Here is a 26,956-nt window from a genome sequence, read left to right as displayed (position 1 = left end):
ACCGATAGGACAACGATAATCTACTCAGACATCATAGGATAGAAACACATAATTGGATTATAATATGTAGCATAAAGCACCATGTTCAAGTAGAGGGTACATCATGTTGTGGGAGAGTGAACTGCTGAATATAGATGGGGGAAGATGAGGGAGATGTTGGTGAAGATGATGGAGGTGTTGGTGTAGATCTCCGTCACACGATGATGTCCCGGGCGGCGTTCCGGCGCCGCCGGGAGAGAGGGGGAGAGAGCCCCCCTCCTTCTTCTTCTTCCTTGACCTCCTCCCTAGATGGGAGAAGGGTTTCCCCTCTGGTCCATGGTCTCCATGGCGGCGGAGGGGGAGAGCCCCTCCGAGATTGGATCTCTCTCTCTGCGTCCTTCTATTTCTACGCTCCCAGATTCTGCGATTCACCGTTTCTTAAATTCCCGGAGATCCGTAACTCCGATTGGGCTGAAATTTTAACATGATTTTCTTCCGGATATTGTCTTTCTTGCGGCGGAAAAGGGCACCAACAGCCTTAAGGAGTGGCCACAAGCCTGCCAGCCGCGGGCCCACCCCCTAGCCGCGGCTGGTGGGCTTGTGGGCACTCCATGCACCGTATCGCGTTGATTATTCTTACCAAAAATCATAAATATTCCAAAAAAATCCCCGTAAATTTTTATTGCGTTTGGACTTCGTTTGATATGGATATTCTGCGAAACAAAAAACATGCAACAAACAGGAACTGGCACTGGGCACTGGATCAATATGTTAGTCCCAAAAATAGTATAAAAAGTTGCCAAAAGTATATGAAAGTTGTAGAATATTGGCATGAAACAATAAAAAATTATAGATACGACGGAGACGTATCATAAAGCGGCGTATTCCAAGGCCGACGTTCTCATGGGTGAGTCTGCAAACGTGTGAGGATGCGTGGGTGGCGGCTAGAGAGGTACAATGGCAATGATGAACGACGAGGGTGCGGGTGAAAGGAAGGGGTGCATGGGTGGGATGGAAGAAAAGGGGCCTTGGGTGTTGGAGTCCTACACGGCTTGTGTCTGGACTCTCGCGAAGTCCCCTCCTCCCGAGTTTGCTTTCAGTATGTTGAAAAAAGGATTACCGGATCGACTCATGGACAGATACATGATCGCTTTGGATGGCAAAACATGTCCTGATCGTGCGGTCCGGACGGATGCGGGTGGTTTGAGGGGCCATGTTGGAGATACCATAAGTCTCGTGCTACAATAGCCCGACTTAACCATTGTGACGCCTCCCATAAAAAATGAGTGATCTAGATCAATCCAGTGTACATGAGTATTGTTCAAAGATGTGTGAGCTCACAGTTTGTTCCTGTGGATGCTACACTGATGAAAGAATCAATATGGTTGACTAGAGGGGGGTGAAGAGGCAACTACTAATTTTACCCCTTTTCCTTAAATTAGGCTAAACGATAAATAGGTTGTCTAGATATGCAACTAGGTTAGCAACCTATATGATGGTAGCAAGCAACTAAAAGATACAACACGATAACTTGCAGAAAGTAAAGGTAAGATGTACAGGGATTGCTAACTAATAGAATAGTACTACTAACTAATACTAATATATAGAAATAGAAATGAACTAATATATAGATAATCGAAATTGAAAAGAGATGTCTTCTCTACATACTTTCCCCGTTCTATTACTACCGCGGGTCTTATGCAATCGATCAGATCATATAGATATCCCTTCAACACAACATAGGTCATCGAAAAGATCTCGGACAACTCACAAAAGCACAAAAGCCAGTTAGAAAATGGATTCCTATTTGAAGAGTGCCTAACCGCATGGATAAGCTCACATGAACCCGTCAGTTTTGGATCCAATTCGGGATTTTTCTTGGGAAGTTTCGGGAAGAAATTGGAGGTTTACTAGAACCATCCACATATTGTTTCAGCTCGGTGGAAACCCAATCATTTCCTCAGAATCTCTTGAATGATATTAGGGAACGAAGTAAGTAGACTTTCATTCTAGAATTTTTTCAAAAATCCAAAAAGACTTTTCTATTTATCGATTTTAATTTCATCATTAAATAGAAACCCTTTTTGATTTTTTCATTATATTGAAAGAATTTTCAAAATTTAAACGATAAATTAATTATAAAAAATTAGTTCTATATCTATAATTGCAAGTTAGAAAGAAGAACTTCCAACTCTTTCAACTAGTGTTTCTATTGGGCAAAGCAAGAGTTTATTGTAAAAGAAATGGAAACGATACTACCAAACGAAGTCCATTTTAGGCGAGGATGTGTTACCAAAGTTCCTTCCCTTTGAGAGGAAGTACGTCTCTGTTGGAGTGGTGTGGAGGCACAATGCTCCCCGAGAATCCACTAAGGCCATCGTATTATCCTCACGCCCTCACACAATGCGAGGAGTCATGATTCAAATAGTGGTGCATGATGACCCACAAGTATAGGGGATCAACCGTAGTCCCTTTGATAAGTAGGAGTGTCGAACTCAGCGAGGAGAAGAAGGAAATGATAAGCAGTTTCAGCAAGGATATTCTCTACAAGTGCTATGGGTAACTTGATAAATAGTTTGGTAGCAAGATAATTCATAACAAGTGATAAGTAAGAGTAGTAGCAAGTATGCAGCAAAATAGCCCAATCCTTTTTATAGCAAAGGACACGCCTAAGAGTACTCTTATATGAAGCAAGCGCTCTCGAGGACACATGGGAATTTCTGTCTAGTCATGTTCACCATGTTGAGTTGATTCACATTTGTTACTTTGTTAATTTGATATGTGGGTGGACTAGTGTTAATGTGTTGTTCTTACTTGAACAAGCAACCCACTTATGATTACCCCCTTTCGCAAGCATGCGCAACTACGAAAGAAAAATTAAGATAAATCTAACCATAGCATGAAACTAGTGGATCCAAATCTGCCCCTTATGAAGTAACACATAAATTGGAGTTCAAGCTTGTGATACTCTCGCAACCCATGATATACTAATCATATAATTATTACTCCACAATAGACATAGCATATTTTTTTTGTTTAAGCATATGATCGATCTTCCTTTTCACATCTAAAGGAGTATAGTTTGATTCCCTCGCTCACTTTGCATAGTCATCATTCTATCATTCCCTTGCATATAGCAGCACTAATCACTGGATCATTGAACAATTACACAATTAAACTACACATGTAAGATTTGCCACACAAATTAATTAGCAAGATGAGTGTCCTCAGCTGAAAGTGCATATATTGGTTCACAAGGGTAGTCTTTTTTTACGTGCAAGGCAGGAGCACTGTTTATAAGGGAAACTAGGCCGAAAAACCTTACAACACACGATTGAACAGAGGACAATCGTGCAACAACCCAACCCTTGCCGACATTGACAACTCAAACTCCACCACCAACATGCCCACAACCTGAAGAAGTGTGATGACTCTTTGGTGATGCATTTAAGAAGCATCGTCGCTGGTATCCTTCGACCCCACCAAACAAAGGCTTTCGCCCAGAGTCATCCACAACAACCCCGTCGGTCCTCGGGAAAGTCCAGCAACACCAAACAGCCTCCACGGCAACCCTAGAACCAACAAACCATGATTTAGTGAAGAGAAGGAACTCTTCAACAACAACTTCAAGAAGCAATGTCGTCGGTATCCTTCGATCCCCATAGAACCAAGGCTTTCGCCCAGAGCCCTAAGCCTCTCCACCTATACAAGAACCGGGGAAGGAGCTCAGCTAGTGCCAACAGGGAGCAATCTCCCACAGAAACAGACCAAAGACACCGGACCCAGGAATCGTCGATCGAGCCAGATGACACCAAGGAGACGGGCAAATGTCAATGAACAACACAACCTGACCACCTTCACCATCCACCAACGAACCGGATCTGTGAAAGGGTGGTGCTGCCACACATACCACCAGCAGGACCACCTACACCACGTAGAGGCCACTGCACCACAGAGACTAGCAGCTCCAACGAGCAACACGTCGGCCGGAGCAAACCACAAACTTCGATAGAAAAAGGCATCGACCCGACCAAGCAGGCCGCTTTCGGCTAGGCAAGGCGGGAGCAGCTGCTCCAAATTGGCCCCGACCAGAGCAGTCGCCCCCTCCACCCTGTGCAGTCTCGGGTCAGCCCGAGGGCCAAGTCGGTCCTGCACAAGCCGTTGGCACAGCATTGTGAAACTGTGCACCCCACCACGCACCGGCCAGCACCTGCCGGGCTGCACTAACACTGTCGCCAGCTCGACCCCACCAAGAGCCCCCGCCACGCCCACCACACACCAGATCTGGGCAGAGCAGACCCAGATCTGTGCCGAGCCGAGGCACGCCATCCACCTTGTCCCAGGGACGTTGCCACTCTCCCCTCACGCAAGACGCACCGAGGACAACCACCATGGCCACCGCACCAGATCAGTCACACTCGCGCCACCGCGAGCAGGGGGAGCTCCGCCACTGCCGTCCAGGCGACAGGCTTCACTCAGACATGTCATTCGACGGTGGCGAGGGGAGAGGGCAGGGAGGAAGGGACACTGATGGCGGGATCTAGGGCTTCCGTCCGTGTCGCACCTGGAGGAGCAACGCGGGGGACGGAGGGGGTTGCGAAGCTTCGCCTGGCCATTGTCACAATGGAAGTTTGATAATTGAATTAACCAAGTAGATGTTGAGGTTCATGTTCATGTGTATTCTTACGTGAGCCTCTTGTAGGATTTGGGGCAGCTTGTTGGTGAGACACTCGTCAAAGTCCTCGATCTCGGCTGGCATGGGGCACTTGTTGTACTCCTCGATGAAGCATCGTACGAAGGCAGCAAGCCACATGGGAGGGCAGAGAAACCTCGCAGGGTCTTGATAACTCACAAGTATAGGGGATCGCAACAGTTTTCGAGGGTAGAGTATTCAACCCAAATTTATTGATTCGACTCAAGGGTAAGCGAAAGAATATTCTCAAGCATTAGCAGTTGAGTTGTCAATTCAACCACACCTGAAAGATTTAGTATCTGCAACAAAGTATCAGTAGCAATGTAGTATGATAGCAGCAGTAGCAACAGAGTAACAGAAGTAGCAACAGAGTAACAGTAGCAGCAGTGACAGTAGTAGCGGCAAAGTAACGTAGCAAGGACGAGTAGGAAAAACTCGTAGGCATTGGATCGGTGATGGATGATTATGCCGGATGGTATTCATCATGTAACAGTTATAACACGGAGAGATATGTAACTAGCTCACGTTCGTCAATCTAATGTAGGCATGTATTCCGTATGTAGTCATACGTGCTTAGGGACAAGAACTTGCATGACATCTATTGTCCATCCTCCCGTGGCAGCGGGGTCCTAATGGAAATTACGGGATATTAAGGTTCTCCTTTTAATAAAGAACCAGACCATCGCATTAACACTTGGTGAATACATGAACTCCTCATACTGTGGTCATCTCCGGGAGTGGTTCCGGCTGTTGTCACTCCGGGGTTGCCGGGTCATAACACATAGTAGGTGACTACAACTTGCAAGATAGGATCTAAAACACACATATATTGGCGACAACATAATAGGTTCAGATCTTAAATCATGGCACTCGGGCCCTAGTGACAAGCATTAAGCATGGAAAAGTAGTAGCAACATTATTCTCAGAACATAGTGGATACTAGGCAAGCATCCGCAACTACAAAAGAAGAATTAAGACAAAGTCTAACCATAGCATTAAACTAGTGGATCCAAATCAGCCCGTCACGAAGCAACGCATAGACTCTGGTTTAAGCTTCTGTCAATCCAGCAACCCATCATCTACTTACTACTCTCCAATGCCTACCTCGAGGCCCAAATATGGTGAAGTGTTATGTAGTCGACGTTCACATAACACCACTAGAGGAAAAGACAACATACAACATATCAAAATACCGAACGAATATCAAATTCACATGACTATTATCAGCATGACTTATCCCATGTCCTCAGGAACAAAAGTAACTACTCACAAGACATAATCATAATTATAACCAGAGGTTTAATGAATAGCATCAAGGATCTGAACATAAACTCTTCCACGAAGTAATCCAACAAGCATCAGCTACAAAGAGTAATCAACACTACTAGCAACCTTACAAGTACCAAACGGAGTCGCGAGACGAAGATTGATTACAAGAGATTAACTAGGGATTGGAGAGGAGATGGTGCTGATGAAGATGTTGATGAAGATGCCTCCCCTCCGACGAGAGGAGTGTTGGTGATGACGATGGCGACGATTCCCCCCTCCGGGAGGGAAATTTCCCCGGCAGGATCGTCCTGCCGGAGCTCTAGATTGGATCTGCTCAAGTTCCGCCTCGTGGCGGCGACGAAACCATGAAAAAGCTCCCTATTGATTTTTTCCAGACCAGGACGCTTCATATAGCAAAAGAGGATGGCTAGTGGGCCTTCAGGCAGCCCACAAGCTTGCCCACCGCCAGTAGGGGGGTGGTGGCGGAGTGGGGGCTTGTGGGGCCCTGGTGGCCCCCCTCCGGTAGTTCTTTCGCCCACTATTTTTAATATAATCCAGAAAAAATCCACGTAAATTTTGAGGGCATTTGGAGATGTGCAGAATAGTGGACTAGGATTTTCTCCTTTTCCAGTCCAGAATTACAGCTGCCTGAATTCTCCCTCTTCAAATAATCCTTGCAAAATAAGAGAGAAAATGCATAAATATGGTACCACAAGTAATATAACAGCCCCAAAAGCAATAAATATCAACATGAAAGCATGATGCAAAATGGACGTATCAACTCCCCCAAGCTTAGACGTCACTTGTCCTCAAGCGAAAACCAAGTTCCATAAACATGTCCACATGTTTGGGGACGAAGGTGTCGATAAAACATAATACGGACATGAGGGCATCATGGTCACACATATAACAACAATATATCATAAAGATTCTTATGGGAAAGTAACAATTCCTTCACAAAGCAAAGCATGAAGCAAAAACCTTAGCGAGAAGTAACCAACAATAGTCCATAGTCATTGAAGCAATTGCAATTTATCATAACATCAGAAAGAGTCAAATAAGAGCTTGTAAGGCAAATCCACATACTCAATCATCTCTTTTGTTTTCCACAATTGTTACATCTCACGTGGTACTCATGGTGTCAAAGTTTCAGCTCGACACACGGGAAGATATGGGCTTATAGTTTTGCCTCCCAACGGTTTAACTCAAGGGTAAAGTCAACAACAATAAAGCATAAGTACTCAACTCCAAGTTGATATATGAATATAAATCTTTCCCAAGCATGTGACAGTAGCCAAGACAAAGGCAAAAAGGGAATTGGTGATGATCACCATGACTCTTTTAAGGGTAAAAAGTAAAGGAACAAGATAGGCCCTTCGCAGAGGGAAGCAGAGGTTGTCATGCGCTTTTGAGGTTTGGATGCGTGTCCTCTTAGTGCGGAGGAACGTCACTTTATATTGCCTCATGTGATAAATAACTTTATTATGCAGTCTGTCGCTTTTATGTCTTCCTCACCACAGGTTCGTACAAAGCTTATTTTCCACACACTAATAGATCATACATATTAGAGAGCAATTTTTATTGCTTGCACCGATGACAACTTACTTGAAGGATCTTATTCAATCCATAGGTAGGTATGGTGGACTCTCATGGCAAAACTGGTTGGAGGTTTATGGATGCACAAGTAGTATCTCTACTTGGTGCGGGAGTTTTGGCTAAAATGAGGTGGAAGCAATCATCACATGCTAAGGGATCTCTAATCATATAACATTGTTTGGAACTAAGCAAACACAATTCATTATGTTGTCTTCCTTGTCCAACATCTACTCCTAGGCATGTAATAGTTTGGTGAGTGCTCACAATTGTAAAAAGTGTCTAAGATGATATATTTATATGTGAACCTCTCTTTCCTTATTACTTCTTATTAATTGCAACAATGACTAATGTCTATGTTGATTTATTCTCAACAAGTTTCAATCATCATACATGTCATAAGTGCAGTTATCACTTTCCATAAGATCGTCTCAAGATCTTTCATGCTATCGTTATTTTCATACTCTTTGATCATGGCACAAAGCAAAGCTCTTGACTAAGACACTCTTTATTATATAGCTCGTAAGCTCGAATACATAGGGGGGGGGGAGACAAAAGCAAAAGACTCAAACTAAAAAAAAACTAAAGACTTATTCCTCTAAAAGAAGAAATAAAAACTGAAAAGGAAAGAACTAAAACAAAGGTAAAAGCAAAAGATATAAAGGTGATACGATACCATGGAAACTCCCCCAAGCTTGGCAGAAGCCAAGGGGATTGCCCATACCAATGCTTAGTTGTCTTCCTTTGGTGGTGATGGTAGTGTTCTTGTCAGAGTAGTCTGATCCTCCGTCGTCCAAGGCATTGGTGCTCCATCATGGCAGGATGAACGAGTCACCGGAATCCTCAAATCTGCAGCCAACCTTATTGATTTAAATCTGTACTCATACTCACAGTTTTGATTCTGCTGGTCATAGATCTGGCCCTGAAGTTGGTCAACCCTATCGTAAAGCCTGGAGAGGTGTTTCCCAATATCAATGGCATCCATCTTGTGATTGCTAGTGAACTCCGTGATCATCGTGTGGTTGGTTGAGTCCACGCTCAACCATCCCTTGGCACTTGAAGACTTGTTGCTCCATTGCTTCGAGCCTCGTCTCCACGCTTCCGGTCTTCTTAGGCCCCTCAACATCACGGATGTGCAACATCCCCTCGCTCATCTTGATAGATTGAGGGTGTTTCAGCACTTCCGTGAGGTAGGGATTGATGACCTTCTCGAAGATCTTGTCCTTAGGAGCGTTTGGGGAAGTCATGATGATCTAGATCTGTCACAGAAATAGGCTCGAAACGAAAACAGAGGAAAACTACGCGATACGGAGATCAAAACCTTCGGGAGACTATATATTGATTTTTTCTGGGCCAGAAGGAGTCCTCCGCAAGAAAACGGAGTCCGGGAGGCACACGAGGTGCCCACAAGCTTGCCCACCGCCACCAGGGGGGTGGTGGCGGAGTGGGCCCTTGTGTCTGCCTCGTTCGCTCGCCGGACTGCTTTTTATTTTTCTAATTTTCCAAAAATTCTAAAACTGCGGAAATTTCATATTGGAAAAGTATCGGAGTCCAATTTCTTGCCGAAACAGATACGTCTTTGTTTTCAAGGTCTGAAACAGGCTGATAAACATCCCTTATGTACTCCTCTGGAGTTATGACATTGATGATATTGGTCTCCACATTTATGGGAGTACGTGAGATGTAATGCTTGATTCTTTGCCCATTTACCACTCTAGGAAAATTTCCTTCCGTCTTATTGATTTTGATGGCACCGGAACGATATACTTCCTCGACAACATAAGGACCTTCCCATTTAGAGAGAAGCTTGCCTGCAAAGAATCTCAAACGAGAATTGTATAGCAAGACATAATCACCTACATTGAACTCTCGTTTCTGTATTCGTTTGTCGTGCCATCGCTTAACCTTTTCCTTGAACAACCTGGCATTCTCATATGCCTGGGCTCTCCATTCATCTAACGAGCTGATATCAAACAACCGCTTCTCACCGACAAGTTTGAAATCAAAGTTGAGCTCTTTGATTGCCCAATAAGCTTTGTGTTCCCGCTCAAGAGGTAAATGACAGGCCTTACCGTAAACCATTTTATACGGTGACATGCCCATGGGATTCTTATAAGCAGTCCTATAAGCCCATAGTGCATCGTCAAGTTTGCTAGACCAGTTCTTTCGAGATCTATTGACGGTCTTTTGTAGGATCAACTTGATCTCCCTATTACTCAACTCAACTTGACCACTCGACTAAGGATGATAAGGAGATGCAACTCTATGGTTGACATCATACTTAGCTAGCATCTTGCGGAAAACACCATGAATGAAGTGTGAACCGCCATCAGTCATCAAGTATCTAGGGACTCCAAATCTTGGGAATATGACTTCTTTAAGTTTCTTAATTGAGGTGTGGTGATCAACATTTTTAATGAGGATAGCTTCTACCCACTTAGTAACGTAATCCACAGCAACTAAGATGTGAGTGTACCCATTGGAACTCGGGAAGGGTCCCATATAATCAAAGCCCGAGACATCAAATGGTTCAATGACAAGTGAATAGTTCGTAAGCATCTCTTGACGCTTAATGATGTTCCCTATCCTTTGGCATTCGTCACAAGACAAGACAAACTTACGGGTATCCTTGAAGAGAGTGAGCCAATAGAAACGTGATTGCAATACCTTATGGGCAGTTCTATCTCCAATATGGTGTCCTCCGTAGGCTTCGGAATGACACTTCTGCAGGATCTGTCCCTATTCATGTTCAGGCACACAGCATCTAATAACACCATCTACTCCTTCCTTATAAAGGTGAGGATCATCCCAAAAGTAGTGTCTCAAATCAAAGAAGAATTTCTTCTTTTGTTTATAGGTGAAACTGGGTGGTATGTATTTGGCTACGATATAGTTTGCATAATCGGCATACCACGGTGCACTATGAGAAGTGCGGATGACGTTTAATTGCTCATCAGGAAAGCTGTCATCAATTGGTAGTGGGTCATCAAGGACATTCTCTAGCCTAGACAAGTTATCTGCTACAGAGTTATCAGCACCCTTTCGGTCAACGACGTGCAAATCAAATTCCTGTAGCAGGAGAACCCATCTGATCAGCCTAGGCTTAGTGTCCTTCTTCTGCATAAGGTACTTAATAGCAGCATGATCAGAGTGAATAGTGACTTTGGAGTCAACTATGTAAGATCTGAACTTTTCACATGCAAACACGACTGCTAAAAATTCCTTCTCCATAGTGGCATAGTTTCTTTGGGCACTGTCTAGAGTTTTCCTAGCGTAGTGAATGACATTCAACTTCTTGTCAACTCTTTGTCCTAGAACAGCACCAACAGCATAATCACTAGCGTCACACATGATTTCAAAGGGCAAGTTCCAGTCAGGTGGTTGAACAATAGGTGCGGTTATCAAAGCCTTCTTAAGTATTTCAAAGGCTTCCTCACAATCCTCATCCAAAACAAATGGAACATCCTTCTGCAAGAGGTTGGTAAGAGGCCTAGAAATCTTAGAGAAGTCTTTAATGAACCTTCTATAGAAACCAGCATGACCTAAGAAACTTCATATACCTCTGATATCTGTGGGGCAAGGCATTTTCTCAATTGCATCAACCTTAGCCTTATCAACTTCAATGCCTCTTTCAGAGATTATGTGTCCTAAGACAATACCTTCATTAACCATAAAGTGGCACTTCCCGTAAACGGAGAAGTCATCCATGAAAACCTCGACAATATTTTCACAAAAGTCAGAGAATATAGCCATCAAACATCTTTGGAAGGTGGCAGGTGCATTACATAAGCCAAAAGGCATACGTCTATAGGCAAAGGTACCGAAAGGGCAGGTGAAAGTGGTTTTCTCTTGATCAGATTGTGCAACAGGTATTTGCGAGAAACTTGAATAACCGTCTAGAAAGCAGATGTGTGTGTATTTTGATAGCCTTTCTAGCATTTGGTCGATGAACGACAAAGGATAATGATCTTTCCTGGTTGCCTTGTTCAGTTTCCGGAAGTCTATCACCATTCTATAGCCGGTAATAATCCTTTGTGGGATTAGTTCATCCTTATCATTAGGAACGACGGTGATACCTCCCTTCTTAGGTACGCAATGTACTGGACTTACCCAATCACTATGAGCAACATGATAAATGATTCCTGCTTCCAGAAGCTTTAATATTTCTTTTCTAACGACCTCTTTCATCTTACGATTTAATCTCCTTTGATGATGAGCAACTGGCTTAAAGTCAGGATCAGTTTTAATCTTGTGCTGACATAGAGTAGGACTAATACCCTTAAGATCATCAAGAGTGTATCCAATAGAGCGCGGTGCTTCCTCAGAGTCTTTAGTAACTTCTTCTCTTCGCGCTCTGAGAGGAGAGCACTAATAATGACATGATATATCTCCTTCTCATCAAGATGGGCATACTTAAGAGTATCAGGCAACTGTTTAAGCTCGAACACAGGATCACCCTTTGGTGGGGAAGGATCCCCAAGTAGTTCAACATGCAGATTATTCTTGAGAATAGGATGTTGTTCTAAGACAATTCTATCTATCTCATCTCTCTCCTCCATATGCATATCATTTTCATGCTCAAGCATATATTGCTCTAAAGGATCCGTAGGAGGTACGAAAATAGAGGCAAGAGCAATGATTTCATCTCTACGAGAAGACTCTCTTTCATGGGTTTGTCTACCAAACTTGGAGAAGTTAAATTCATGAGACACACCCTCGAAACTTACTGTGACAGTCTGCTTAATGCAATCAATGTGAGCATTGACAGTGTTGAGAAAGGGTCTACCAAATATGATGAAAAAAAGCTATCTTGTGTAGTACCAAGGACGAGGAAATCAGTAGGATACTTCGTCTTACCACACATGACTTCTACGTCTCTCACAATTCCCAGAGGGTAGATAGTGTCTCTATTAGCTAACGTAATAGTGACATCAATGGGTTCTAACTCAGCAGGTTCAATCTCATCTTTGATTTCATCATAGAGAGAACGGGGTATTGCACTAACACTAGCTCCCATATCACATAAACCAGGGTAACAGTGATCTCCTATCTTAACGGAAACAACGGGCAGGCCAACTACAGGTCCGTGCTTGTCTTTCGCGTGAGGTTTAGTAATTCTAGCGGAGTCCTCAGAGAATTTAATAACATGCCCATCTATGTATTCGGCTAAGAGATATTTTATAATAGCAATACTAGGTTCAACTCTAATCTCCTCAGGGGGTGCAAGTGGTCTAATGTAACCCCTACGTATCACAATTGGAGCTTTAGAATAATCCTTTATCCTAGCAGGGTATGGTGGTTTCTCAGTGTAAGCACAAGGAACAACAGGATCACTAAAAGCTATGATTTTCTCCTCAACTAGATTGGTTTTGGCTATGTTGCTTTCTACAGGAAGATGATATTTAAACCACTTCTCTTTGGGAAGATCAACATGAGCAGCAAAAGATTCACATAGAGAAGCTACTATCTCAGAGTCAAGTCCAAACTTAGCGCTAAAATCTCTAGAAATGTTTGTCTCAACAAAAGATTTAACGCAATCAAACTGGAAATTCATACCTGAGTCCTTACCTTCCTCCAGCTCCCAATCTTCATAGTTGCGTTTGATTCTCTCCAATAAATTCCACTTGTGATCAATATCCTTCTTCATAAAAGAACCGGCACAAGAAGTGTCAAGCATTGTAGCCCCATGATACAACATCATCACATAGCCTATGCCATGTCAACGCCTTATCCTTCAAAGATAAAGGAGATACTTTCTTCTTTACCTTATCCTCGGGCAAACCTGCAAGCTTAAATAAACCACAAACTTCATCTACATAAATTAGATGAAAGTGTGGATGTGAAGATCCATCTCCTGTAAAAGGATTAGCCAGCAGTTTATCAAGCATACCCAGAGGAATTTCATAAAAGATATTTTCAGTAGGTACCTCAGGTTGAGGAGCAACTCCTCGTGCTTCCGTTCGTGGTGAAGATACCCCGAACAAACTCCTCAAAGGAATAATTTCCATAGTGACAAGTGACAATAAATTTCAGCACATTATATAAATGTTTCCTTACCAATTTCCACTTACCAAAGGCACTTCACTCCCCGGCAACGGCGCCAGAAAAGAGTCTTGATGACCCACAAGTATAGGGATCAATCGTAGTCCTTCCGATAAGTAAGAGTGTCGAACCCAACGAGGAGCAGAAGGCTCTGATAAACGGATTTCAGCAAGGTAATAACTGCAAGCACTGAAAGTAGCGGTAAGAAGTGATTGTGTAGCGAGGTGAAACGTAGCGAGCAAAAAGTAACAAGTAACAAGTAGTAGCAATGGTGCAGCAAGTGGCCCAATCCACTTTGCAACAAGGGACAAGCCTGAACAAAGTCTTATAGGAGGAAAAACGCTCTCGAGGACACACGGGAATTTCTGTCATGCTAGTTTCATCATGTTCATATGATTCGCGTTCGTTACTTTGATAGTTTGATATGTGGGTGGACCGGCGCTTGGGTACTTCCCTTACTTGGACAAGCATCCCACTTATGATTAACCTCTCTTGCAAGCATCCACAACTAGAAAAGAAGAATTAAGACAAAGTCTAACCATAGCATTAAACTAGTGGATCCAAATCAGCCCCTCACGAAGCAACGCATAGACTGGGGTTTAAGCTTCTGTCACTCCAGAAACCCATCATATACTTACTACTCCCCAATGCCTTCCTCTAGGCCCAAATATGGTGAAGTGTTATGTAGTCGACGTTCACATAACAACACTAGAGGAAAATACAACATACAATATATCAAAATACCGAACGAATATCAAATTCACATGACTATTATCAGCATGACTTATCCCATGTCCTCAGGAACAAAAGTAACTACTCACAAGACATAATCATAATCATAACCAGAGTTTTAATGAATAGCATCAAGGATCTGAACATAAACTCTTCCACCAAGTAATCCAACAAGCATCAGCTACAAAGAGTAATCAACACTACTAGCAACCTTACAAGTACCAAACGGAGTCGCGAGACGAAGATTGATTACAAGAGATGAACTAGGGATTGGAGAGGAGATGGTGCTGATGAAGATGTTGATGAAGATGCCTCCCCTCCGACGAGAGGAGTGTTGGTGATGACGATGGCGACGATTCCCCCCTCCGGGAGGGAAATTTCCCCGGCAGGATCGTCCTGCCGGAGCTCTAGATTGGATCTGCTCAAGTTCCGCCTCGTGGCGGCGACGAAACCACGAAAAAGCTCCCTCTTGATTTTTTCCAGACCAGGACGCTTCATATAGCAAAAGAGGGGGGCTAGTGCGCCTTCAGGCAGCCCACAAGCTTGCCCACCGCCACCAGGGGGGTGGCGGAGTGGGGGCTTGTGGGGCCCTGATGGCCCCCCTCCGGTAGTTCTTTCACCCAGTATTTTTAATATAATCCAGAAAAAATCCACGTAAATTTTCAGGGCATGTGGAGATGTGCAGAATAGTGGACTAGGATTTGCTCCTTTTCCAGTCCAGAATTCCAGCTGCCTGAATTCTCCCTCTTCAAATAATCCTTGCAAAATAAGAGAGAAAAGGCATATATATGGTACCACAAGTAATATAACAGCCCAAAAAGCAATAAATATCAACATGAAAGCATGATGCAAAATGGACGTATCAAGGGCCCGCGCCTGGTGGGCTTGTGGGCTCACGACACCACTTCCTCCGCTAATTCTTGCGCCAGTATTTTTCATAAATTCTAGAAAAATTCTCCGTAAATTTTCAGGTCATTCTGAGAACTTCTATTTCTGCGCAAAAACAACACCATGGCAATTCTGCTGAAAACAACGTTAGTCCGGGTTAGTTCCATTCAAATCATGCAAATTAGAGTCCAAAACAAGGGCAAAAGAGTTCGGAAAAGTAGATACGACGGAGACGTATCAACTCCCCCAAGCTTAAAGCCTTGCTTGTCCTCAAGCAATTCAGTTGCCAAACTGAAAGAGACAAAAGAAAAACTTTGACGAACTCTGTTTGATCTTGTTGTTTCAACTATGTCTAACTCATAACCAGAATTTCAGCAAGATCACAAGCAAACCACATAAGCAAATGACATCTAGATCTCACAGTAAACTCATATCAATAGCATAATCAACTAGCGAGCAAATAATAATAAGTCTCAAACGTCAACACTTCAATCAAAACAATCATGAAGTAGTACGAACAGATGGTATCTCGCTAGCTCTTTCTGAGACCGCAAAACATAAATGCAGAGCACCTTCAAAGACCAAGGGCTGACTAAACATTGTAATTCATGGCAAAGAAGATCCAGTCACAATCATAGTCAACAGAGTTAAAAGCAAAGCATAAAAATGAGAGAGGTGCTCTCTAATTGGTGCTTTTATAAGAAGAGGATGACTCAACAGGAACATAAATAAATAGGCCCTTCGCAGAGGGAAGCATTGATTTGCATAGGTGCCAGAGCTCAAGCTTTGAAAACACACACAATAATTTTGGGTGGCATGCTTTCATTGTCAACGCAATGACTAAGAGTTCTCACCATCTTCCACGCTACAAATGCTATAGGCAGTTCCCAAACAGAAAAGTAAAGTTTCGACTCCCCCACCACCAATCAATCACACTCCACGACTAGCCGAATCCTCGGGTGCCGTCCATACCAACATCAATCCAGGGGGAGTTTTGTTTGCAATTATCTTTTCGATTTGAGCATGGAACTGGGCATTCCAATTACCGGCCCGTTTCTCGTGAATGATAGTGAATAAACACATATCGAGGATACCACGCCTAGCATGGAAGATACTAATAGCCCCCTGTCACCACATGAGCGGTTCGGGCATGCAAAACATATTATTTCTTGAAGGTTTAGAGAGTGGCACATGCAAATTTACTTGGAACGGCAGGTAGATACCGCATATAGGTAGGTATGGTGGATTCATATGCAACAACTTTGGGTTTATGGAAGTGGATGCACAAGCAGTATTCCCGCTTAGTACAAGTGAAGGCTAGCAAAAGACTGGGAAGCGACCAACTAGAGAGCGACAACAGTCATCAAAATGCATTGAGATTAACCAACATTGAGTGCAAGCATGAGTAGGACATATATCACCATGAACATGAATATCATAGAGGCTATGTTGATTTTGTTTCAACTACATGCATGAACATGCGCCAAGTCAAGCCACTTGAATCATTCAAAGGAGGATACTGTTGACGTGCAACTATTCCTGACTTGATGCCTCCACGGCAATGGAGCTAGAAAAGAGCTGCTTCCAGTTGCTCAACAATTAGAAATTGTCTTGCAATAGCCCACCAGCACATGGGGTCACGACAATTTTCGAGGGTAGAGTATTCAACCCAAATTTTTTGGTTCGCACGACGGGAAGCGAAAGAATATTTTCAAGTATTGGCAACTGAATGTGTCAGATTCAACCACTCCTGAAAGATTAGTGTCTGCAAGCAAAGTATCAATAGCAAAGTAGTACGATAGCAACGGTGCCAGAAACGTTCTGTTGACAGGGCAGACTATTCCTAATTGTTGTATCAATGACGCTAGTAAGTTGCCCGTGGACGGGAAATATTCTTTCCCGGCAACGGTGCCAGAAAAAGTATTATAGCAGGCAGTAGGAGTGTAACGAGTAATGGCAGTGGCAAGGAACAACAGTTGTGACAGCAGTAGCAAGTAGCAGCAGTAGCGAGTAACATCAGTAGCAAGTAGCAGCAGTAGCGAGTAACAGCAGTAGCGAGTAACAGTAGTAGCAACAGTAGTGGTAGCAGCAGCAGGACAAAGCAAGTAACAGTAGCAGCAAGTAACAGTTGCACCAACAGTAGTATCAGCAGCAGCAGGACAAATCAAGTAATAGTGGCAGCAAGTAACAGTAGCAGCAATAGTAGTAACAATAGTAGAGCAAAACAAGTAATAACAGCAGTGGGACAAACTCGTAGGCAATGGATCAGTGATTTTTCGGATGGCATTCATCATGCAATAGTTATAACACGAAGAGATATGTGGCTAGCTCCCGTTCGTCAATGTGATGTAGGCATGCATTCCGTGTGTAGTCATACGTCCTTAGGGAAAAGAACTTGCATGACATCTATTGTCCATCCCTCCCGTGGCAGCGGGGTCCAAATGGATACTACGGGATATTAAGGTTCTCCTTTTAATAAAGAACATGACCAACGCATTAGCACTTGGTGAACACATGAACTCCTCAAACTATGGTCATCACCGGGAGTGGTTCCGGTTATTGTCACTCCGGGGTTGCCGGATCATAACACATAGTAGGTAACTACAACTTGCAAGATCAGATCTAAAACACACATATATTGGTGACAACATAATAATTCCAGATCTGAAATCATGGCACTCGGGCCCTAGTGACAAGCATTAAGCATGGCAAAGTAGTAGCAACATCAATCTCAAAACATAGTGGATACTAGGGATCAATCCCTGTCAAAACTAACTCGATTACATGATAGATCTCATCCTACTCATCACCGCCCAGCGAGCCTACGAATAGATTACTCACGAACGATGAAGAGCTTCATGGAATTGGAGAGGGAAGAAGGTTGATGATGACGATGGCGACGATCTCCTTGATCCGGAGCCCAAAACGGACTCCAGATCTGCCCTCGAGAGCAAGAACGGGATGTGGCGGCACCTGTGGATCGTGAAACGCAATGAAATCTTCTCTCCTTATTTTTTCCGGGACGAAAGGGAATAAATAGCGCTGGAATTGGGGGCGGCAGAGCCACGTGGGCCCCACAAGCTTGGTAGCCGCGGCCAGGGGGGAGGGTGCGGCTACAGGGCTTGTGGCCCACTGGCCCGTCCCCTCCGGTAGATCTTTGCGCAGGTATTTTTCATATTTTCCAAAAATATTCTCCGTAAATTTTCAGGACGTTCCGAGAACTTTCATTTCTGCACAAAAACAACACCATGGCAATTCTGCTGAAAACAACGTCAGTCCGGGTTAGTTCCATTCAAATCATGCAAATTAGAGTCCAAAACAAGGGCAAAAGAGTTTGGAAAAGTAGATACGATGGAGACGTATCAACGACTCTTACAGAATTGTCATTCAACTCATTTAGCTAGTCATTCTGAGCCTTAAGTACTTTTTCTACCTGAGTAGTAACCATAGAGGCATGTTTACTCAGAAGCTTAAGATCATTGACATTTCTGTCCACACAAGCACTTAAATGACTAAGCATACGAGCATTTTGTTCCAATTGTCTGCTAACATAATCATTGAAACTCTGTTGTTTGGCAACAAAGTTATCAAATTCATCTAGGCATAAGCTAGCAGGTTTATCAAAAGGAATATCACTCTCATCAAACCTACGCAGAGAATTTACTTCTACCACGTGTATCGTGTTATCAAGACCATGGATCTCTTCGATAGGTGGTAGATTTTTGACATCTTCAGATTTAATGCCTTTCTCTCGCATAGATTTCTTAGCTTCTTGCATATCTTCAGGATTGAGCAATAGAATACCTATTTTCTTTGGAGTTGTCTTAGGAGGTGGTTCGGGAATAGTCCAAGCATTCTCATCGCACAAGATGTTATTCAATAGGATCTCAGCTTGTTCTACGGTTCGTTCCCTAAAAACACAACTAGGACAACTATCTAGGTGGTCTCTAGAAGCATCAGTAAGTCCATTATAGAAGATATCAAGTATTTCATTCTTCTCAAGAGGGTGATCAGGCAAAGCATTCAGTAGCTGGACGAGCGTCCCCCAAGTTTGTGGGAGACTCTCTTCCTCAGCTTGAGCAAAGTTGTATATTTCCTGCAAGGCAGCTTGCTTCTTATGGGCAGGAAAATATTTCTCAGAGAATTGTAGACCATATCCTGGGGGCTACGCACACAACCAGGAGCAAGAGAAGTGAACCAAGTCTTAGCATCATCCTTTAGCGAGAACGGAAACAGCTTAAGGATATAGTTGTGGCGGATCTTTTCCTCACTAGTGAATAGGGTGGCTATATCGTGCAGTTTGGTAAGATGGGCTACAACCGTTTCAGACTCATAACCGTGAAAATGATCAGATTCGACCAGAGTGATTAACTCAGGGTCAACAGAGAATTCATAATCCTTATCGGTCACAAAGATAGGCGAAGTAGCAAACTCCGGGTCGTATTTCATCCTAGCGTTCATAGATTTTTGTTTCCACTTGAGCAGTAATTTCTCAACATCATAGCTATCCTTACACGCAAGAAAGTCCTCAGCTATCTCTCCCTCCATAACATAACACTCAGGCATATCAGGCAATTAATGTCTAGGAGAGCTAATTCTAGCAGGTAAAATAGCAGGTTCTACTTCAATAGTATCATCAGTTTCAGAAGTATCATCACATCTAGCAGCAACTCTAGCAATTTGTGCATCAAGGAATGCAGCTAGTGGCAAAGCAGTATCAAACATAGCATCATCAGGCAAAGCAGTATCAAGCATAGCATCATGGGCAACATAAGTAGCGTCATCAAGCAGAGGCGACATATCAAGATTTCTAGCAGGAGGTGATGTCGCAAACTTACTCATAACTGAAGGTGAATCAAGTGCAGAGCTATATGACAGTTCCTTACCTGTCCTCGTAGTTGAGGACAAGACTTCAGTTCTTGGATCTATCGGATTCCTCATAGTGATCAGCAGACGTAAATCCAAAGTGACTCAGAGAATATAGTTGTGCTTCCCGGCAACGGCGCCATAAAAAGGTCTTGATAACCCACAAGTATAGGGGACCGCAACAGTTTTCGAAGGTAGAGTATTCAACCCAAATTTATTGATTCGACTCAAGGGTAAGCGAAAGAATATTCTCAAGTATTAGCAGTTGAGTTGTCAATTCAACCACACCTGAAAGATTTAGTATCTGCAGCAAAGTATCAGTAGCACGGTAGTATGATAGCAGCAATAGCAACAGAGTAACAGCAGTAGCAACAGAGTAACAGTACCAGCAGTGACAACAGTAGTGGCAAAGTAACGTAGCAAGGACCAGTAGGAAAAATCATAGGCATTGGATCGGTGATGGATGATTATATCGGATGGTATTCATCATGTAACAGTTATAACACGGAGAGATATGTAACTAGCTCTTGTTCGTCAATCTAATGTAGGCATGTATTCCGTATGTAGTCATACATGCTTAGGGAAAAGAACTTGCATGACATCTATTGTCCATCCCTCCCGTGGCAGCGGGGTCCTAATGGAAACTATGGGATATTAAGGTTCTCCTTTTAATAAAGAACCGGACCAACGCATTAACACTTGGTGAATACATGAACTCCTCATATTATGGTCATCTCCGGGAGTGGTTCCGGCTGTTGTCACTCCGGGGTTGCCGGGTCATAACACATAGTAGGTGACTACAACTTGTAAGATAGGATCTAAAACACACATATATTGGCGACAACATAATAGGTTCAGATCTGAAATCATGGCACTCGGTCCCTAGTGACAAGCATTAAGCATGGAAAAGTAGTAGCAACATCAATCTCAGAACATAGTTGATACTAGGGATCAATCCCCATCAAAACTAACTCGATTACATGATAGATCTCATCCAACCCATCACCGTCCAGCAAGCCTACGATGAGATTACTCACGAACGGTGAAGAGCATCAAGGAATTGGCGATGAAAGAAGGTTGGTGATGACGATGGCGACGATCTCCCCTCTCCGGAGCCTAGAACGGACTCCAGATCTGCCCTCGAGATGAAGAACAGGAGGTGGCGGCACCTTCGTCTCGTAAAACGCGATGAACTCTTCTCCTTGATTTTTTTCCGGACGGAACGGAGTAAATAGAGCTGGATTTGGAGGCGGTGGAGCTACGTGGGCCCCACAAGCCTGCCAGGCGTGGCCAGGGGGGCCCGCGCCTGGTGGGCGTGTGGGCTCACGGCTCCACTTTATCCGCTGATTCTTGTGCAAGTATTTTTCATAAATTCTAGAAAAATTCTCCGTAAATTTTTAGGTCATTCCGAGAACTTTTATTTCTGCACAAAAACAACACCATGGCAATTCTGCTGAAAACAGCATTAGTCTGGGTTAGTTCCATTCAAATCATGCAAATTAGAGTGCAAAACAAGGACAAAAGAGTTAGAAAAAGTAGATACGACGGAGACGTATCACAGGGCAGCGCGAAATACTTGTGTGTCGGGTGGCGGGGTCCATGAGCGTGTGAGACTCCTCGCCGTGGCCATCGTCCCCATGTGTATCCTAGACTTGGGACGGGAGAAAGGCTGCCAGGTAGGTCGAGGTTCGAGGGAGGAGTTGGAGAGATTGAGATCAGTGCTCCCGACGTAGAATTCGGCCGCAGACTCCATGAGGAAGGAGGTGGCGGTAGGGTGGCGGGAGGAAGGGTGCTCCCGCTCGTGCGTGATAAACATGAAGGGGATAATGCGTGATGCGTTTTTTAAAGGATCATGGGTTGTATTTTTTTAAACAATTCAAAATTTATTCCTCAAATAAAAGCAATATCGTTTACAATGTTAGGAAGAATGAATCAGGGGAATCTCCTTCCCAAGACTCTGATAAATGAGTACTAGAACAATACTTAGCTAGGCTATCTGCAACTAGGTTTGCATCTCTATTGCGGTGTACGAAGGAAACGTGTGAAAACTACAAAGATAAAATAGTGGCCTCGGTGATAGTAGTAACATCAGGTCCGATATATACCTCTGGGCTTTCCGTTGCCGCTAGAGCATTCACACTATCACTCTCGAGGGTAACCTTAGTGCACCCAATATTAGATTGACGTAGAACCCCCCGATGGATAGCATTGATCTCGGCCGGGTCAACCGAGACAAAAGTGTAACACCGAGGTTGCTGCAGCAATGAAGTTACCCACATGATCCGTGGCTACCGTCCCACATGCACCCGTATGGGTTTCTGCACAAAATGAGGCATCAACATTGATCTTGATTGTTCCCGGGTCCGGTTTCTTCCAAGTATGATCCTTCTTCCTCGTAGGATGGTTTGGCAAACAGTTGCAGATAAAGTTCATAGTCAACACTCTGGTGGGCATCGTTGTTCGTTGGGTTGTCTGTACTTCTTCTCCTTTAACTCCATGGCTACTTTGCCACCAAATGTACCACATTGCAACCACCATTAATTGAGCCACTGGTAATTCATGTACCACCGATTTGTCTTGTAGTAGGATCTCCAAGGTGATCGAGCCCGATCGATCTTGTGGCTCAACCTCTTTGATTATATTAGCCATCTTGAGTTCAGACCATACCTCGGATGCGTGCTCGCATGTGAATATGTAGTGCTGAATATCTTTGAGGCCGATCTTACATAGTGGGCACTGAGGTACCAGTAGAAATATGCGTGGCACCTAACACCCCAAGACACGGTAACACACCCTTAAATACTTTCCATCCAAATGTTTGACTTTCCTAGGTATTCTAAGTTGTCAAAGCTCCTTCCAGATTGGGATAATATGTGACCTTTGTGGATTATTTGCCCTGTAGGAGTGGTGACCAAACTGGTGGTTAAACTCTACGTGGTAAGCCAATCGAACGGAGAAGGTTCCTGAGCGAGTGAATTTCCAGGCCACACAATCTTCTAATGCTTCAACATGGAGGGGGATTTGTAGAATTCTGAATGCATATCTAGGGGAGATTAATCTCCTTGTTTCACTAGAGGAGATCCATGGGTCGTCCCAAAGATTAATTCGTGACCCTGCGCCCACTCTCCAAATGCAACCCCTCTTAGAAGTTTGAATCCGAGCGACGATACTTTGCCATGTAAAGGATGATCCTTTCTTTGGACCACCTTTTAAGATATCTCCATGAGGATAGTATTTAGCACTAAGAACACGCTCACATAACGAGTCGGGAGTTTGGAGTAATCGCCAACATTTCTTTGCTAACATAGCAAGATTAAAGTTGTGAACGTCCCTAAACCCCATGCCACCCTTTTCCTTTGGAACACACATCTTCCACCACGCAAACCAGTGCATCTTATTTTTCTCTTCCCCAACTCCCCACCAAAAACCAGAGATTTCATCTCTTATTGACTTGCAAATACCTTTTGGCAATTTGAACACCAACATTGCATAAGATGGGATAGCCTACGCTACGGACTTTAATAATATTTGTTTACCTTGCATTGATAGGAATCTTTCCTTCCAGCCCTTCAATCGTTAACAAACTCTGTCAATAAGGTGTTGAAAACAATCGCTTCTGTCCACACCCACCATAGTAGGGAGGCCCAAGTATTTATCAGAGAGAGGTTCTCTTAATATGTCTAGTGTGCCACAAACTGCCTCCCTAATCAAAACTCCCATGTTGGGGCTGAAGAAAATGCTTGATTTTGTAGTATTAACTCACTCACCAGAACTGGTACAGTAAGTATCTAAGACGCTCATCACAGTAGTAGCATTATGATTATTATATCTCATTAGAATAAGGGAATCATCAGTGAACAATACGTGGGAGACAGATGGGGTTGATTTGCTTACTCGGATGCCTTCAATTCCTCCAATGTCCTCCTTGTGGGCCAACATACTAGATAATCTCTCCGAACATAGCAGAAATAGATATGGTGATAGTGAGTCTCCTTGTCTTAGCCCCCTCATGGGAACGAACTCGCCCGTCTCCGTGTTATTGAATCTGATTTTGTAGCTTGCGCATGAGACACACTCCATAATCAATTCCACCCATTGTGGATTGAAGCCCAACTTCAATATCATTTGCTGCAAAAAAATCGTTCAACTCTATCGTATGCCTTGAGCATATCTAGTTTAACAACACATATACCATTGGTTCCATGGGTCTTATTTTTTATTGCATGAAAGCACTCATATGCTACCAGAATATTATTTGTAATCAGCCTACCCGGAACAAAGGCGCTCTGAGTAGGAGAGATCACCTCATGCAGAATTTTCTTGAGTCTGTTTGCTAACATCTTGGAAATTATTTCGTAGACCACATTGCACAAACTTATGGGCCTATAATGGTTGATAACCTCCGTGCTATCTACCTTTGGGATTAGCACAACATTTGTTGAGCTCCATCCTTCAGGGATATTTTTATTATTAATTGCTTCAAGATTTTCTTTGCTAAGATCCTCACCAAGGATGTGCCAAAACCTCTAGAAAAAGATAGCGTGAAGGCCATCACGCGCGGGCACCTTCATGTCACCAGTCTACGAAAGCGTTGTCTTTACTTCCTCTTGCGTATACTCAGTTGTGAGAATCCTGTTCATGTTGTCTGCAACCCTCGGTTTGACTGTAGCTATTAAAACCTCATCGATCACACCAGCATCCGACATAAAGAGATCCTGTAAGTAATAAAAAATAAGGGGTTTGAGGTTATCATTACCCTCCACCCAAACAACATTATTATCTTTCAGTTTCTTTATAAGGTTACGACGCCTACGAGCGGAAGTGAACTAGTGAAAGTATTTTGTATTGTGATCTCCCTATTTCAACTAGTTCACCCGTCCTCTTTGCGTCAAAAAAATTCCTCCTATTCGAGGAGGTTTTCGACTAAGAGTGAGAGGTCCTTGTGCTTCTCCTTGGTTTTGGCGTTGAAGGATGCTCTCATCAGGATGTCCAGTTCCTTGTGAGTAGATCTAAGCCGGTCCCGAGGACCTTTCAAAAGCTTGCAGTCCCACTCATGGAGATCTTTGTGCACGGTATCAAGCTTATTTTTTGCCGACGGGCACAAACCTTGTGCTATAACTTTTTGCCAAGCAGTTTTAACCACTTCCTCCACCATTTCTTTTGATAACCACCTCGCTTCAAACTTGCAGTTCAACTTTGATGGTTGTGCCGCCACTCCCTCCAGGTACTCAGTGTCAAGGAGGATGTGCCGGTGGTCTGATTTACCCATCTCGAGGTTACAAAGTCTAGACATCGGATTCATCTCCATCCAAATAGCCTTGGAAACAACCCGGTCTAGGCTCTCCCGCAACCCACCTCTGAACCAGGTGAATTTGTTGCCATAATATCCAATGTCCTCCAAAGCACTGTCCGATAACACATGCTGGAAGGCTTGAAGGCGTGAATTCTCATGCGGGGTGATACGTCTCCATCGTATCTACTTTTCCAAACTCTTTTGCCCTTGTTTTGGACTCTAATTTGAATGGAACTAACCCGGACTAACGCTGTTTTTAGCAGAATTGCCATGGTGTTGTTTTTGCGCAGAAATAACAGTTCTCGGAATGACCTGGAAATTTATGAGGATTTTTTGTGGAATATAAAAAAAATACTGGCGCAAGAATCAACCGGAGAAGTGGAGCGTGGAGCCCACAAGCCCACCAGGCACGCCCCCTGGCCGCGCCTAGCAGGCTTGTGGGGCCCATGGAGCTCCACCGCCTCCAATTCCAGTTCTATTTAGTCCCTTTCGTCCGGAAAAAAAATCAAGGAGAAGAGTTCATCGCGTTTTACGATACGGAGGCGCCGCCACCTCCTGTTCTTCCTCTCGAGGTCAGATTTGGGGTCCGTTCTAGGATCCGAAGAGGGGAGATTGTCGCCATTGTCATCACCAACCTTCCTTCATCGCCAATTCCATGATGCTCTTCACCGTTCGTGAGTAATCTCATCGTAGGCTTGCTGGACGGTGATGGGTTGGATGAGATCTATCATGTAATCGAGTTAGTTTCGACGGGGATTGATCCCTAGTATCCACTATGTTCTGAGATTGATGTTGCTACTACATTGCTATGCTTAATGCTTGTCACTAGGGCCCGAGTGCCATGATTTCAGATCTGAACCTATTATGTTGTCATCAATATATGTGTGTTCTTGATCCTATCTTGCAAGTTGTAGTCACCTACTAAGTATTAATGCGTTGGTCCAGTTCTCTATTAAAAGGAGAACCTTCATATCCCGTAGTTTTCATTAGGACCCCGTTGCCACGGGAGGGATGTACAATAGATGTCATGGAAGTTCTTTTCCCTAAGCACGTATGACTATATACGGAATACATGCGTACATTACATTGACGAACTAGAGCTATTTACATATCTCTCCGTGTTGTAACTGTTGCATGATGAATACCATCCGGCATAATCATCCATCACCGATCCAATGCCTACGAGTCTTTCCTACTCGTCCTTGCTACGTTATTTTACTGCTGCTACTCTTACTGTGTCACTAGTGTTGTCACTGTTGCTACTGGTTACTGATACGCCCATTTTGCATCATGCTTTCATGTTGATATTTATCGCTTCTTGGGCTGTTATTTCACTTCACGGTACAATACTTATGCCTTTTCTCTCTTATTTTGCAAGGTTTACATGAAGAGGGAGAATGCCGACAGCTGGAATTCTGGCCTAAAAAGGAGCAAGTTTGAGATGCCTATTCTGCGCAACTCCAAAAGCCTTGAAAATCAACATGGATTTATTTTGGGATTTATAAAAAATACTAGGCCGAAGAAGTGCCAGAGGGGCGCCAGCAGGTAGCCACAAGCCTGCTAGGCGCGACCACCCCTGGCCGCGCCTAGGGGTCTTGTGA

The sequence above is a fragment of the Hordeum vulgare genome, chromosome 2H (genome assembly GCF_904849725.1).
Source record: "Hordeum vulgare subsp. vulgare chromosome 2H, MorexV3_pseudomolecules_assembly, whole genome shotgun sequence".
NCBI lineage: Eukaryota > Viridiplantae > Streptophyta > Magnoliopsida > Poales > Poaceae > Hordeum > Hordeum vulgare.
The sequence above is the reverse complement of the archived record's forward strand: the minus strand, read 5'-3'. Positions refer to the sequence as shown.